The sequence below is a fragment of the Centrocercus urophasianus genome, unplaced genomic scaffold (genome assembly GCF_019232065.1).
Source record: "Centrocercus urophasianus isolate 14NV4802_14NV808 unplaced genomic scaffold, USGS_Curo_1.0 seq_3, whole genome shotgun sequence".
Taxonomy (NCBI): domain Eukaryota; kingdom Metazoa; phylum Chordata; class Aves; order Galliformes; family Phasianidae; genus Centrocercus; species Centrocercus urophasianus.
In genome coordinates this window covers 1,429,411-1,445,282 of record NW_024884866.1, presented here as the reverse complement: position 1 = coordinate 1,445,282, position 15,872 = coordinate 1,429,411, and the positions used below count along the sequence as shown (strand labels likewise).

General features: G+C 39.3%; 1 protein-coding gene across 6 annotated transcripts in view; it reads left to right on the top strand.

Annotated features, from left to right (window-relative positions):
• The window catches only part of FHIP1A (FHF complex subunit HOOK interacting protein 1A), a 78,099-nt gene that overhangs the window by 23,409 nt on the left and 38,818 nt on the right, over nt 1-15,872 (top strand). The window contains exon 3 of one of the 6 annotated variants that reach the window (XM_042828368.1): nt 13,383-13,473. The exons of 4 other annotated variants lie outside the window; for them this stretch is intronic. The gene's annotated coding sequence lies outside the window, so the exon portion shown is untranslated. Of the gene's footprint in view, nt 1-13,376; nt 13,474-15,872 lie in introns of all 6 variants that reach the window. One more of the 6 variants, XM_042828369.1, reaches the window with a different exon arrangement.

Sequence of the window (15,872 nt, the reverse complement as noted above, 5' to 3'; positions counted from 1 at the left end):
TCTGCAGCAGTAAGGCTGCTCAGTGAGTCAGGGCAGGATGTCTGGCACTTAGAGAACATGCCAGAGACACCTCACTGTGGGGGGGCGGGGTGGAAGGGAAGAGGGCATAGTTCATTGCCCTGGGGTGTTGTTGCAGTGTACGAAGTGGGAAAGTGCTTTCTTCCTTTTAAATACTCGGCCTTGAGCTGAAACCTCTTCAACTTCTCTGCGGTGTTTAAAAGCAGCTGGCAGTGCGACAGCGTGGCTTAACTTAGCTGACGGTTAAGTCTATAAAGGGTTGCTTTTGTTCTCGTGCTGTTGGTGGAGGAGAGTATAACGAAGGAGGAGTTTTTCTTGGGAAATAAAAAAAGAAATAGCTGTCACGTCAGATTCTTTGCATTGGTTGTTTCATGTGGACTTTGGTTATTCATCTGATCTCTTAGGATGTTCTTGTAAGTAACATTTAGGTACTGCAACGCCTAGAAAGCAAACGTGATTCTCTGTATGAGATCTTAGCTCTTGTCCGAAGTGATTCTTCAGCAAAGTGTTCTGCATAAGTGAAGTTTTGGTGCTGCCACTTGAAATTAAGCAGTTAGAGGGCTGAGACATGGAAAAGATTGGAAAACTCTTGAGTTTTGTTTTTTCATTCTGTCCTTTGACTCTCTCTTCACCCCAATGCGTAAAGTCTTTGAAGCTCCCCACGTTCAAGGACCATTTCAGTCTTCTTGAGTTTTGCAATGGGTGAGAGCAAGTCTCTAATCAGGCGAATGTATGAGAAAGTAACATAATGCACCGCAGGATTCTTGAATGTGCTAGAAGTGAAAACACTGATGTAATATGCTCCGTTTTTACTGTCAGTGTTAACAAAGCACCACTGAGGTAGTAACTGCAGCACTGGAAATTAGATGTGCTACTATTACCTTTAATGCCAATTATGTCTTTGTCAGTTAGGCTACTTGCTGCTTGTTAACCTTATTACGTGAAACTTCTTTAGAGCTGCCACTCAATTTCTATGCTTTCTTTACAGCAAGTTTTAAATTTAACTGAGCCAGAGAGATAGTGTCATTTTACCTTTTTGTTCTTTTTCTCAGGGTACTTTCTATGCCCTCCAAATATGTTGCACTCAGCACATGTGCACACATGGGCTTGTACAACTGTAGTAGAGGATGACTCAGTAATACACTGCAGGCCTAAATTTGCCTTACTGAATAGTTTACAAAAAAGAATTTTTAGTTGCCCAGCTTAATGGGGATGTGCTTGACAGGTCTGTTTGCAATCTGGATGCAAAATTCTTCATAGTGAATTAAATGTGATTGTGTATGCAGAGGGAAGAAAAATAATCCTGTTTGGAGTTGTCTTTTATGCCTACAAGTTTTTTCTTTCAAATCTTCTTTTAAAGATAAGTAATATCAAAATTTCATGCTTTGCTTTTTTTTCTGAACCTGTAACTGTGTACAGCTTTAGGGATTTCATGCAGTTGTTTTATTTGGTCACCTGAAAAAGCCTAAAAGAAATCTTGCGAATTATGCAATTTGTTTCATGTTTGGTCACAATTTGTGCAGTGCAAACTTTGTGTGTAATATGTGTTGAGCATAAAAATGTAGGGTCAAGTCACAATTACATGTATTCAGATGATCGGTGCTGTGGAATATTTGTACTGTAGAACCAAAAATAACTTAGGTATGCTAGAGGGGGTGTGGCGTGGCTCAGCACTGCAGAAAATCCTGCTTTAATGTTTCCAGAGTCAGTTTGTGTCTGGTAATAGTACAAACAGTTCTACATGAAACAGAGCCAAAATGAACAAGCAGTTGCTGTCTCTGTGTGCAGCCACCTTGTACGCGTGTTCCTGGAAGAGGAAGCAACTGGGAGGTTCCGTGCTGCGATGGCTGCTGTGCCTGAAGTTAGCTCAACTTTCACCCGTTGTCACTGGTGGCCCTCGTTCTGCTGAATATAAGCTGGTGTGCTGTAAAGCTACTAGATCACACTTGCTTAAATTATTTGAAATAAGAAAAGCAGACTCTTGCTATTAAGCAGCAGTCTCGCTGGAGAGCAGCGTAGCCCAAACACTGCAATATTTCAAGGAGCTGATTTCTCAAGGTGAATTTCTACATGACTCTCTGTTACAGTAATCTACAGTTTTGATGTTGGCTATGGTTATTGCCAGTGCTATAAAAATGTCGTGTAAGAAGGACTTACTCAGTGCCACTTCCATGCAAGTGAGTAATAACACAAGCATGAGGGTGGAGAAGGGTGTATGCCAGATTTTTTTTCCATTAAAAAAAAAAAAAAATAGTAGAAGAGATTATTCAGAGCTTTCTCTTGCATTGAAGTTCTTTAAGTGAAGCCTGTGAAGAATTAAAAAGATCTGGAGAACAGGAACTGGTTAGAGCTGGGCTGGGTTAGGTTTGTACTTAGGTCTTCCTTTTGATGTGTGAATACACAACTTGTGCCCAACAGAAAAAGGGCTCACAGCAGCCAGAAGTGAGGGAGAAATCCACCTGGTCATAACAGCTGTTCGACCCAATCTGTCCCTTCTTTTACCTGTCCTGTCTCTGAGTCTGCTGTTGGATGTGATTAGGGAAAATACTGAGAGTGCAGAAGTTCCTGTAACTTAGGTTAGGGATAGCAACTGGCACAAACCACTCTGATCCCTGCCATCGTTGCCACCTAGAGTACATGGCAGGCTGTCACCCAGAATATTGCTCTTCTCTTATAATGGTAAATATATTGACTGTTGAAGGCTATGGATTTCTGTGTGAGTGTCATAGTTACTGATGCTTAATATTTCAAGTGCGCCACCTCTTGTAATCCCACAGCATAGAACACTGATTTGGGAATGGAGAATGCATGTTAAATTAATTGAATAGTTGCTAAAAAAATATAATGCAGGAAGCGATGCATTTTGGTCTGGCCAGAGCACATCTCTTAAGTGGGATTATGTTTTGCCCCACTTTGTAGGGGAAAGAGGATGTGGGCATGCTTTTTAATGAAGCTTTTCAGGATGTGTCATTCTGCTACAGGCTATAGCCTCCTTGCTTCTCTGTATTTTGTTCTGTACTTATGCTGTTGCTGTTTTCCTGGTCACAGATATAGCTGTCTAACATTTGGTTTTTCAGCACCTACTCTACTGTTAATGAATGTGATCATTTACACAGTGTCACTGTAGTATTGGCACGCTAAATAATTTAGTGAGCTGTGGCAGGTAGATAGCTCTGTAGTGTCTGTGTTACTATGGCAATATATTTGCTTAATGTAAATATTAGTCATTCTGACCATATGAATCTCAGCTTCTGACATTATTAGCTGTATTTGGGAGGTAGGAATCTGTGTATCTGGAAGAAAGGTTGTTCTGGAAATAGTAATAGTTTTAAAGATTATTTGTTCATAATTCCTTCTGCTCTCTGACTGAACTACATCATCTATTGACTGTAATGAGCAGAGCAGAACATTTCTCCTATTTCTTTATAAGAGAGCTGTATTGCAACCACAATCAAGAAATATTTAACTGTATTCTGATTGCCTAAAAATTCAGCTAACTGAAATGAACAGAAATAGGATCATGAGGTCCATTAACTTTGTTTTTGGTCACAGAGTCACAGCGGTTCTAGAAGCATAAGACCTTAAAATCAGACCTGGAAGGAAAATTCCCTTGGGTACTGCATCTAGTGCTGTGGCTTGAAAACAAAGCTAGGTATGAAGGGCTCTTCTGTTACCTTTACAGATAACGTGAGATGTAGAATTATTCAATAAATCTCTCATTTGGTAGAAAATTTATGTAAGCAATGTGTTAATGAAGTTTACATTTCTTAATTTCTTAATGCACATGGGTTTTTTTGTCCCATTTTGTGGATGATTTCCAGGGAAATATAACTACTTTCTGCAGAGTCTTGTCCTGAAAGCCAATTCATTCCTGATTCTATGAATTACTCTGTAATGAACTGCCAGCACTTTTAAGTCAATAAGTAAGAGTGATTTAAAAATATATTTATATCTTTCTGCTAATGTTCTTTTTTTATCTTTTGTGTTTTATACTGCACAATATAGGCACGCAGTTTGTTACTTGGCAATCTATATAAGACTTCCACCACTTCAAACCACAGATAATAAACGATACTGAATATAAGCCTGTAATAGTCATAATATTGTTTGTACTGTTTTAGAACCTTATTTGATCAGTGTTGAAAGGAAGAGTTGGCTTGAGTGCACCCACCCCTTGTTTAGAATTTTGTGCATGTATATATATGTAAATAAATTTATATGTCTTTGTATATGTGTGTATATATATACACACAGATATATGCTTTAGATGCTCTGCTGTTTATAGGCGCAGGAAAATACTGAAGCATTTAGATTCAGTATACTTACTAAGTATTATACAGTCAAAAGAGTAATTGGAGTGGCTTCTCTGATTATTCTTTTAGTAAACAAACTGTAGTCATAAAATGGCTTGGGAAAAGCCACATCTTCTGTAATGTGTTGAAAGAAAGGGACTGCAGAGCTGTTTTCTCCCTTGTGGGAAAATAACTGTGTAGAGAGGGAACAAATCTTGTGGGATTACTCCGACAGGATTTTTCATTAGAGAAAGAAGCTTCTGCATTTCTGAAGGTTCTGCATTTCGATGGACAAAGGAAAGGCAACTGATGTCATCTGCCTGGACTTGTGGAAGGCCTTTGACATGGTCCTGCACCACATCCTTATCTCTAAATTGGAGAGAGATGGATTTGAAGGCTAGACTATTAGGTGGATAAAGAATTGATTGGGTGGTTGTAGCCAGAGGTTTGTTATCAACAAGTCTGTGTCCAGCTGGAGGCCAATCACAAGTGGTGTCGCCGAAAGGTCCATCTTGGGACTAATTCTCGCCAACGTCTTTATCAGTGACTTAAGTCTTTTAGGTCCCATGCAACCAAAGCCGTTCTGTGATTTATTTTGTGATTTCCAAAGAGATTATTATCTGTTCTTGAGCCAGGTTGTTGGAAATGATCCTCTGGGCACCCAGCACTCTTTTCCGAGCACCTCTACTGATGCTGGGCTACAGGACCTACACATACTGCCAGGAGCTGGAAGAGGCTGGTGGAGCTCTCCTGGCTTGGCTGTTCTGTGGCACTATAGCTGTGCTGATTTGTTGTAAGGAACCATTCCTGTGGATGGGGAAAAGAGCCTACCCCTGAAGTGGCCTGTTCTCATCTTTTGAGCCTGGCTGTACCAAGGACTTGAATACACATCGGTGTTTACTTGTGGATTCCTATCAGCAGAGATGCAGAGGAATGCTTTATGTCATGCCATATTCCTAATCTCGTAATTCTGAGCTACGCTGCATTTCTTTGCTTGTATTGTTGAAATATGGTATGCTTGTACTTTAAAGCAAGGCTGAGGAAAGTGGAATGGTTGGTATTAGAAGCTGAATGTTTAAAGCAGCTGAAAAATTGAAAGGAACAAAAGTATGTTCCGAAAAGCAGTTTCATTTAAGACTTTACGTATGATTTGCTGAGCTAATTGCTTTTATTGTCATTCTAAGTGCCTTTTCACTTTTCTCTACAGAAGTAAAAATTCTGATAGTTCTTCCGTGCCTTTTGTGAGCATAATGAATATTTGCTTTTACATATTACCTTACAAATAAGAAGTGGAACTGTTTCATCTGCAGTGTTCTTATTCCTTTCTTATCTTTCTTTTTTGTACGTTTCACTTTGAAAAGATACTGATGGCTTCTTGTGTGAAGAATGTTGGTCACGTTCTTGGTTTAGGATGAGGAGCCCCCAGAGGACCTGTGCTTCTTAACCGTGTCCTTTTGAACTGGCAGTAGGGAGTCCTGACGCTTTTACTGTTGGCCTGTGGATAGCTGGCAGTTAATTATCCCATCTGTCCTTCTTTCTATTGCTGTCACAGGACAGACTCATTGTGGAAGTTAATATGGAAGGAATGTTATGGCCCTTGTGATCTTACGTTGTCTTTCAGTATGATAGCTGTCCATTTAAGTGCTCAAGATACAGCATAAAAAATATACAGGATAGCATAAAGCCTAAATTATACTTTTGGTATCCTTTTCAGTAAATGGTGAGTGTTTCATGGTAGAAAACATACATATGACAGAATACTGTGAAAAAGATGATTTAAAAATAAACCTACAGCCTCCAAATTTCTGCTGTTAATTTTGCCAGTACCCCACTGCTTTTTTTTTTTTTGCTGGGGATTAGAGAGCATAAGCCAAGTGTCATACAATACATTGTAGGTACAAAAATACTTGTCACTTAATCCTCATTGTTACTGCAGGAAAATGGACAGATGGTACTGAAATCATAGTAACAAGTAATTTTACCTGCCAGCTGCATGGTTAGAACATGTCTTTGGGCTTTTGGAAGAGTAAGGAGAATGACACAGAAGGGTTGTGCTTCTAACAGCATTAGCTCTACAGGTGTATATTTCCAGGTGCAGAAAACTTCAGAGCTACAGTACTGTTTTAGAGTATAGTTCTAATAGGCTGCTTGGTTATTTCAGTTCAATGGCATTCAATGGTATAATTATCTTTTCTAGACATTAATAAGTAGGTTTAATATTCAAACCATGGTGTTAGAGATAAGTGTGCCAATGAACCTTATCAGTGGAGCAAAATGTAAATTTTAACATGTTTATCTCATTAGTCTTTAATAAGACTGTGCTTTGCAAATCATTGCTGCATCGTCTACTGATTATATCCTCTAATCTCCAAAGCAAAATGGCACTCAAATAATAGCCATACATTGCTTGAAATCCTCCCATCCATTTTCTGGGATACTTAATGTATTTTTTCCCCTTCATTTAGAGGGCTTTGTGTCATCTTTTCTGTGCGATGCCAAAATACAGAAATAAAGGTAAGATGAGAATTCATTACTTGTAGACCTTGAGCTTAGAAACTTTTCCCAAGCAGGGGTTTCCCAAAGCTCTGGTTTTTAGACCAGAGTTCTGAATATGATTTTGTGTGCTGGGTAAGGACTCAGAGAGCTCTCTGCGTAGTTGGAGCTGCCAGACTGTCAACTGAGTAACAACAACTTGTTAAGTTAACAATAATTGAAGCCTACCCAAAGTCTGTTTCTCCTATGATACAGGAGAATCTGAGCTGAATGATTTGCCTTAGGCTCACATTGAACTCTTGCATGTAGGCTGGTCCTTCTGTGGCCTTTTGCATCAATTTTTTTGGACAGTTGTGTCTCCAGTATGCTACTCGGAGCAAGTAAGAGGAAATTTAAGAGAGATGTGAGAATTCTTCTGGCAAGTCCACTTAATATTTTCTCATCAAAGTGCTCATGCAAAATTGTCGGATTCCAGTGGAGTTTGTCAAGCCCATCTTGAAACTTTCAAGGCTTGAGGGTTTCCCAGGAGATGCAAGGTTTGGTAACTGTGGCAGCATGCTTCACATTTAATTCTGTGAAGTCTTTGTTTTGAAAGTTTTATTCTAATCTTCTCAGGTTGGTTTCTTTAATGATTATACCAGTTTATAGAAAAATATTAGAATTATGCTTCATATTTCTCTGAAATGCTCTATTGTGATTGGATCTGTTGTTTAAATGGTTGCTGGAAGTGCAAGATTTATTTCTTTCCTTACCACCTTGTGTGAAATTGGTGTTTAAAACCCATTGTAGTACTCTGAGGGATGTGAGATGGGACAACTGGTGTAGTGCTGGATTTTAACTGCAGTAGCTACAGCCCTCGGGGGTCCACAAAATCAATTTGCTGCTTCTGGTGGTAGGTTTACTATGCTAGTAGTCGTACATCATAGTACCATGTTATGTTTTTTTTGCATTCATCTTCTTGATGGTTGCACTGGCAGACAGGTACACTGTCACAGGGAGAACTCAATTTTTCCCATTAGAAAAAAATTGAATCTTGGCTCCTAGTGCTGCTGAGGTACAGCTTGTGGTGGCATTGTAGCAACTCCGCCTATCATTGTCGAGTCCACCTGTTGTGAATTTTCAAGTGTTGGCAACTGTGGGTACTCGTTCTTTCCAGTTAGCTTGATTGCTGTGACATGTGTAATTAATTGCAGGTGGATGTGCTTGTGGTACCTGCACTTGTGAAGAGAGTTTTCTACCATCTTTCATTAATTTGTCATTAGTCATATATAGTTGGCTCAGTGCTGACTCAGTAGTAACACTGTTTAATTTTAGTTACTTTTTCAGACTGGGCACTTGATTGTATGCAGATTGTCCTTTGAAGTCATTGGAGCAACTTGGACATTGTCTCCTCGGACAGTCAGCGACTCTCTAGTGCTGGAGGTTAATGTTATTCGGAGTGCAATATGCTTGAGAGCAGCAGAGGTACCCAAGTGCTGGCTAGTGGAGAGACGTTCAGAAACAGTTCTGAAGTGCGTCGTCACTGGAGTGCCCATGGTGTGAGTTATGATGCAAATAATGTGGTGTCTGTGGGGAGAGAGGGATTTGAAGATAAAACAGTAAGATGTGGAAAAAACAGAGAGCAGAGATGGCGGTGGCTGTTGTAATGGCTGTGCACTTAGTTTCAGCAGAGGTAAGTGGTAAATGATGATAGTTTTCCATATACTACTACTGTCCTTAGTTGATGTATCAAATAAAAAAAAAAAAAAGATTTGACGTGCTTTCTAGTTCTTAAAGCCTATTTACTCTTGGAAATCAGAGAGTAGAAAAAGTTTGTAATCTAATTTCACGAAGTGTGTGCTCAGGAATAAAGCTGGAGTCATACTTTGGAAGATGTTGTGGTTACGGCTGACTAACATTGAAGGCATGTGCGTACCGACCAACTGTTGTGTACCTTTTCTCACTGTTTCTGCCTTCAACTTGTACTTGGAGCTCTGAGGATTGTTATGTCATATGTAACTTTGCCTCAGGCGACTTCAGAGAACATGCAGACTGCAGTTTTTCAGGAAAATGAGAAAGATGTGTTGAAAAAATTGGGCCAAGGGGAAGTGGGATGGGAAAGGCACTAGATCTCGGGTATAGAAGATAAGAGTACTACTCAACTACTTATAAAAACAAGAACTGAAGAAGTGTTGGTGTGACTGTAACTTCTACAGCTCCAAAAGCCTCAGAAGGAGGGATGGCAGCAGGAGAGAAAATCAGCAGCGTTCCTGGAGATGTGCTCAGACGTTTCCCACTTTCGGAGGCGTGCCCACAGGAATACAAACAGTGTATCGCAGGTGGGACTTATGCTTTCCCACGCTTGTAGTTGTGTTCTTAGGTGTTACAAAATCAGATGGGAGAGGTTGTGGTTCGACTTCGTTATCTGTCCAGTGAAGCATTCCTGCTGCAGCTGGCATCCGGCTGTTTTCATTACTCAGCTATCGGTTTTGAGCATTTCAAGTGTTAGAAAGTTTAAATAGTAAATGAATTCTATTTTCCATGATTTGTGATGTTAACTCCACCTTTTGGTAGACGCCATCTCCTTGCAAAATCTGCAAGGCTCTTTGTTTTTTCAGAGCACTCTCTTTTTCAGATGTGTCGTCCTCATTTGCAATTCAGAAAGGGCTATTACTTACCCTCTTTTGTGCTCTAGGGTGTGGAGGTTGCTAATTTATCTTCATTCCTCACTGGACCAGAAAGATGTCTGTAATTCTGTTCACATTTATACAAAGATTCAAAGGTGAGACTGAAAAATTATACCAAATTGTCATGACAGTGTTAGATCTCTGTAATTCTTTAGTTGTTCCTTCACTTAATTGATTTTATCTTAAACCTAGAAATATGCTGGAGACAAGTACTGTAGAGAAGTGCCATAGCGACAGTTCTTTTTTTGCCAGTGCTATCATATGGCTTTCTCATTATTCTGACAGAGATGGACACAAGAATGGAAGATGCTGGAATTGCTTTCAGTTTCCAGATAGGTTGTAACATACTCTCAAAACAGAGTGGACTTATGCTATGAAATCAGAGATGAAGGATTAATTTTTACTGTGCGTAATGGACATCTTAACACTGTTTACGCTTAAACAAATTCTTTTACTCCTGGGAAAGCTTGAGAAACAAGAAAAACACCTGCCACCTGCATAACATACAATGAAACTGAGCAGAAATGGAAATGTAAATTTAATAACAGGATTTTTCTTTGATGTGAATTTTTATGCTCTAATAAGAATGCCAACAATCTTCTTTGGATTTTGCTATTCAACAGCACGTGTGTTAAAAGCAGAAAATTCCAAGTATGTAGAGAAAGCCAAAATCTGCCCAAATCCACTCAGCTTGCAGATTTGTACTGGAATTTTTAAATAAGTGCACTGCTGCAGGAGCAGAGGAAGGTTTTTTGTGAAGCTATGCTTGGAGATAGGGGAAGTGTTACTTGATGGAAATTTTTGACTTTGCAGTAGGAATTTATGTGACATGAAACTTCAACTTTCCGCGTATTCTCTGAGCTGGAGTAGAAGGTGAGAGGGAAAACAGCATTTCTGTGTGATTTCCTATGAGACCAAATACCTGGGGTTTCAGTGTTAGGTAGCTGGTGAATTAGGATTTCCTAAGAAGCACTTGTTCTGCCTTTGCTTTTCTTTCTCTTTCTCATCCTTGTTCTTCAGTGAACAGTGTGCCATAGTGATTTGTGCATCTCATCTTAAGCAATAACATTTATTCAGTTGTTATCCCCAAATTAGGCAATTGATAGTCATAAAAAGGAAATGAAAAAGGGTTTGCAATTGCTTTCCTCTTTGCCAAGCATGGAGTGTAATTTAGGACAAAGAGAGTTCACTAGCTTCTGGAGCTTTCTCCAAGCTAAATTGCAAATGCCTGATACAAACAATGGGTGGTTACATGATGGTCTGTTCTTTCTGTTTTTCCTTTTATTTTTCTAAAATAAAAAAAAAGTGCAAATCCATATAATATTTTATTCCAACTGTCTACCTAATGTCAGGTGATGCATAGTACGTAATATGAGGTACGGAAATGGCCTTTCAGGTTTTAGTAGCTTATAAAGCGTAGTTGGCTTGCTGGGTAATTTGTGACAGGCATGTGCCATCCTACAACGTACTGAAGCAGTTGTCCTGAAGCTGTGCAGCGATGTGCTTTTGGCCACCCCTTCATCCATTAGTTCATCCATTAGTTCATCCCGGCACTGGCAGGTTATCGCTTCAGAGCGTAGGAAAAAATTTTGACTTGGCTGGTAGTCATCTTGAGTGGAAATTCTCTCTGAAATGAGTACTTCCAGGTAATCATGTGCAGAAAGGCAAATGAGGATTTTAAGTCATCTAGTCAATTATTATAGTCCGTGTACTATAAAGAATATACTGAGAGAGTGGGAGGTTTTTACTGTGTAATAGGTAGCTGCCTAAATTTATACACAGTTGTAAAAATATTTTTTCCTAGGAAAAAAACAACTTACTATTGCAAATGAATTCCTGAGAGGAGAGAGAAATGTGCTTCTAGAGTAAGTAGTATGTTAACAACCGTGCAATATTCATTCCATGCCTAGCAGTTTAGATTTAATGGCGTCTTAGATCCTATTCCTGGGCTTTTCATTTGGGAGAGGCAGGTAAAGAGAAGAAGTAACACGTGCAAGTGCATGAGAGAGCAGAATTCCATGTGCAAAGTGGAAGTTCTTCTCTCAGTGAAATCTTGATAACAATCCTGAGGGGAAGCTGACTGGCTTGTTGATTTATTGATCAAGTAATCAGGGTGACCTTTTAGCGGTGGTCAGATGTTAACTCTTGTGCTTGGGCTGTATTTAGAATCTGTTGAATTGTGAGATTTTGGAAGGAAAACAGTGTTTGTGACTTCTTTATCATGAAGTAGAGATACGCAGAAGGTTACAGCAAATATCTGCATATGATGGATGAGTGCTGAAAGCGTGCGCATCATCTTTAACGTCCCTTTCTGTACTTGGGAACATCAGTCTTGGACGGCTTACGCTTATTATACAGACTAGTTTGACACGTTATGCAAATCACTAGAAATACTGTTTACATAGTGCTATTGTAGGCAGAAGATATCTAGCTGAGTCCTATTTTTAGTAATCTGAGTATGAGAATTATGGGTATATTGAGAACTATTTTCTAGACCATTGTTTTCTCAGGAAGGTAGCATTTCCTAACTGCACTGGTGTTCTGAAAATAGTTTCCGATCTCTAGAAGATAGTTTTCTACTGCTTCACTGGCCTCACCCTTTTTCCTCTCAGGAAGGTTTTCCAGATATGCAGGTTATTTGTTACGAATTTGTTTTATACTTTCAGCTATAGACACTGTGTAACCTTTACACAAGAAAAGACCTATGAAAACAAAACGCCTTTACAAAGAAAGCTCACTTCAGCATCACACCTTAAGAAGTTTGTGTTTTCCTGAACTATGAGCAAACTGGGGCCAAGCTCTTATGACCTAATTCTGATACCTCTGTGACTTGTTATATTGGAAGGCAAAATCAGTGTTACAAATTGAGTGGTGCGTTTTGATTTTTCTCTTCCGCAAGGATAACCAGAACTTAAAGAAGGGTTATGTAATGTCTGCTTTCTGAATATGCTGCTCCTTCCGACTCCTACACGGCGACAGATATTGAAATAAACTCTGCACAAATTCCCAGCAGAGATGGGGATGTCGGCAACAACTGCTTTTTCCCAATAATTCACTTCAGTGATGACCGAAAAAAAATTACTTCTGTAGATGCAGCAACTGATATTTGCAGTTCCTCTATGAATCAATGAATTGAAAGTGTAGCTCATATTTGATGACTCTTTCTGTGCCCTTTAGGGTGGTTCTCTTCTCCTTTGAAACTTGATATGAATGCATATTGTTCAAAACAATATCGTTTTAAATTGAGGGTTGGTTTGTTTTTTCTACAATGTCTCACCTAGTACAGCTACAAAGGATTCAGTCCGTGGTCCTCGGCCGTATTAATGACTTGGTTCTCTCAGGAAAAATGCTTTTCTTTTGGCTGTGTTTTGGGAATGAACAAGTGAAGTTAAAGCTCTTCAGTCAATTTCAGTTCAGTGATATCTGCGTTCCTTAGTGTATAAATAAAAACGAACTTTTCTGCAATGTAATTTTAATCTTCAGTTTTAAATTAAGTCTCTCATACTCCTTCTGTAGCAATTGTCTGTAAGTGATGATAACAAGATAACTCAGTCATATGACGTCTGAGTGTTTCTGTCAAAGAAAGCATAGAGATGTATCTTGGTTGTTAAGAACCTCAGCTGCCTTTTTGTTTTCGAGTTTTTAGCCAACATGATGTGTTCTCAGCCTCTAATTGTCACTGAATTGTTGTTTTTCTATAGTAGGCCAAGACCGGGGGAGATGAAACAGAGAAACAGGTTTATGTTCCTTATAAGTCTAAAAGGAACAAGTAATACCACTAGATTGGCAGCCTTATTTCCCATGGCCCTTTTCCTTAGTTTCAGATTGATGACCTAGGGATATGAACTTGCAGCTCCTTCCTCCTGGGTCTTTGCAACAGTACCTGCAGTGATAATATGCTCTTGAGTTCCAGGAGAATTGCTTGTGTACAAATGATGGCAGTGGATGAACATGCCCTGTGGTGTATCAGGAGCCCTCCTTAAGAAGGTCAAAGTCTCCTTCAGGTATTCCGCTTTGTTTAATTACGGTTTCCTTGAGCGCTTGTTGCCGTTTCTCTAGCTTTGGTAATGTGCCCTTTGATGAACTGTCTCTGCTGTGTAACTGTACCTCCTAGATCTACTGTCTGTAATTTCTACCATAATCCATCAATGTGTTTTTGGCCATAGCATTCAATTGGCCCCTCTGTTCTTACATTTTAGCTAGTCCATGCAGTAGAAATAGCTGTAGATTTGGCAGCTTGCAGTTTACTCAGTGCCTGTCTCCAAGGGAAAGTGGATCCTAGCCCAGGAGCTGGCAGGGCTCACTGATGAATAAGATAAGGGGGAACGGTTTCAAACTAAGATGGGGAGGTTTAGGTTGGATATTAGGAGGAATTTTTTCACCCAGAGGTGGTGGCGCACTGGAACAGGTTGCCCAAGGAGGTTGTGGATGCCCCATCCCTGGAGGCATTCAAGGCCAGGCTCTGGGCAGCGTGGTCTGGTGGCTGGTGACCCTGCACATAGCAGGGGGTTGAAACTAAATGGTCATTATGAGCATTTCAACTCAGGCCATTCTATGATTTTATGATTCTATAACTTGACAAGGGATTCTCTGCTGGGCTGTTCTTACAGTGTACTTTTCAATAAAATAAGTACTTCTGTTGTTTGGGGAGTTGAGCCCTATTATCAGCTGTGGAAAAAGGGTTGAAGATTTACAGACTTGTGAAGGAAAATTGAAACTGGCTGTCCATTGCCCCTCCAGTAGCTGGGTTTCAGTCTCATCATTAATCTAAAACTACTCAGATCAACACTGAACTGATAAAAAATGATTAAAATAAACTGTTATTTTTGTTTTTAGTGATGCCCAAGTTCATACCAATCTCTTCTTCTATGTTTGGCATTTGATAATTTTTTTTTTTTATTTTCCCTAATTTTTATGCAGTATTATCAGGCCGTTTGTCCTCCTTAATCAGAGTTAGCTTTAGTTTGCAAGGAATAATTCAACATTGCCATTACTGCAGCAGTTTGGCCTTGCAAAATAATCAGGAAAACCTGCTAATCTAGTGGAAAATAAATCTGCTTACAGTGAATACAATGAATATATTATTTGTAGTACTGCTAAAACAAGAGCAAAGGAACTGTAGGTAGATGTGTATCTTGAAATACACTGTCTCTTCCAAATAAGTTTCCTTTTTCAAGCATGTACCCTGCTTTCAGGATTTACTTTGTTGTCACTTAAGTTGATACAGTTGTGTATACTTTTTGAAACAGGGTTTCAGACTCTTAAGTCTTCTAAGCTCATACAATCTATTACTGTTTTGTAGTCTACAAAGTCATGACATTTTAAGATGGTTTCCAGGTTGGAAATATTTGCTTCCTTGAGGGAATTGATTTGATTTTAAAGAATTTAGTTATGTTGCAGTCTTGTTTGTTGCTGTCTAATTAATTTTAAAATTAAGGTGATTAAAGGCTGTAGTCTTTGCCACTGCAAAGGGAAGGTCTGTGCTTCCTAAACTTCTGATCTGATAGCTGGGCTAGGTGCAAGTGAACCTAATGTTTGCTAGAGACAAGTTGTTTCGTTTTCAGCTAATAATATAAACTGGGTAGTTATGCTCTTTGTTCCAACCTTCAGTCATTTTTATCAGCATTAATGAAGAAAGCCTCCCTTATTGCTCTTTGCTAGCTTAAATAGTTGGCCAGAAGTTGTGATTCGACTTTCGGTATCATTTTTTTAAGACTATTTCCCATGTGATATCTAGATGTGTAATACCGCTTTCTTTTATTTAAATAAACTCTTACACAGCATGCAGACTCTACCTTGAAACAACCTCTAAGTTGAAAAGTCAAACAACTCAAAACTAGTAAATTCCAGAAACAAGCTTGCCTCTGCATTGTTAATTAAGTTCTCTCACTGCACCTTATGATACCATCTTTAATTACATGATCACATTAGTTTTTCCAAAGCTGCTTGCTTCATTTCATGCACAGGACAGATCTGCTCAAGGGGTGAATTGGGGTTGTACAGCAAAGGGCACTTCTGCCTGCAGGGGTCTGCTCAGCTGCTATGGAAATGGGAAGATTTCTGCTTAGAGGAGAGGGCTGATGAAGGGTAAACTGATCTGCAGCTGACAGGTGATGTAAATAATGGGAATTAAACATTCCTGTGGATTGTTAGATATTATATTAGGCAAACTACTCGGAGCAGGCTTTTTCTGGTACTCCTAGGAGATGTCACCAGAAGGTATGTATGTGTTGAACACAAAGTATTGTTTTGCAAGCAGTGTTACTCAGAGAGATAAATGATCCCCAGATTTATGCTGTGCCCTCCATGCAAGGAATTGTTTTCTCTACAGAAGGGGTAAACTCTATCATGTTAATTGTATTGGATGGGTGGGAGTGTTTAGGAAATATGTCATATCCATCTT